This window comes from Pundamilia nyererei, unplaced genomic scaffold (genome assembly GCF_000239375.1).
Source record: "Pundamilia nyererei isolate P.nyererei 1_Seehausen unplaced genomic scaffold, PunNye1.0 scaffold00405, whole genome shotgun sequence".
NCBI classification, from domain to species: Eukaryota; Metazoa; Chordata; class Actinopteri; order Cichliformes; family Cichlidae; genus Pundamilia; species Pundamilia nyererei.
The window spans coordinates 235,878-237,227 of NW_005187806.1; positions in this window are offsets into that span (position 1 = coordinate 235,878).

Genomic DNA, 1,350 nt, shown 5'->3' on the forward strand with positions numbered 1-1,350 from the left:
CCATTTTTCTTTTTAAACTGACACATTTGACATGAACATCCTGGATTATACTCGCAGGACTTTGCTGACTGTTTGAATAACCCCTGAATAATCCAGCCTGCTTATTAATTCATTGTGTGTCTTTGTTTTCTCATGGTGAGTCACGTTGTTTGACCCACGTTCCCTTTCACTTTGTGATTTTAAAGTAGCTTTTCCTTGGAAATGAGGGTTTACAAGCACTTCACTTTTACTGCAGCTTTTTGTGGTGGGCACGAACGTGATGCAGCTCACTCAGTCATCCTGCTCGGTTTGCTGTGCACTTCTCTTCAACATTACTCTGATTCAGCGATTAATCAGATCTGAGTGATGATGAAATTACATTTAAATTTGTAGAGGAAACGTTTCAGGCTGCTGGAATGCCATGTCGTCATTTTCCCTGCTTGGATGTGATTCTTTGGAAGTCTGAGGCTTTTAGCTTCATAACGTTTCAGACAAACACATAACAACCCCGTGTGTCTCTGCCTCTGTGACCAGGACCTGTCCCCTGCTATTCTTACACTGAAGCACACTCTTACACTCTCTTTGTTTTCAGGCCACTGCAGCTGTGTGCGAGCACTTCGGCTGGTGGCTCCTCTGGGAACGTGAACGGGAAAGAATCCAAAGACACACAAAAAGATGCAAAGCAAGCAGAGAGAGACTGTCTCTAGAAAAAAAACCCAAAGTGAGACAGAAAGACAACGAGATGTCGACAGCACGTCTGCGTCTCCACACTCGTGATCTCCTCTGTGAGTTTACTGTGGATCGCTTTTGCTGCGCTGCAAACAGGAAGATTGAAACGATCTTTATTGTCAACAAAATAAAGTGCAGTCCCTGCAGAGTCAAGAGAAACAGTTTGAATATGATTACAAAAGAATCCAATACGCAAGAGTCATAAACACGATGTCTGCGCAGTATTTGTGAGACTGAATTGGAGGAAATGACTTGTAATTCAAAGCTGCTATTTAGATCCTGTATCTTTTGCCTGATGGCTGCATTTGGGTGTTGCTCCAGAGGAACAGCCGAGTTCCTGCTGTGCAGCTGGGGACCCGCACACAGAGGCAGTAGCACAGGATGCTCTCGATAAACATCGATAGCAGGACACCGGCAGCTTTTGACGGATGTTATTTTTAATGTATTCTATTTTGTTTTGTATAGTATGATATTATTTCTAATCTTATTCTATTGTTGCTGTTCTTCTGTTTCTTAATCTTTGCTGCTCTTAAATTGTAACCGTGATCAAAACATTTCCCACTCGTGGGACTAATAAAGGTTTATCTGGTATTAATTTTCCTGAGGTTTCTCAGGAAATAGAGCTTCTGCTTTTCACCCAAA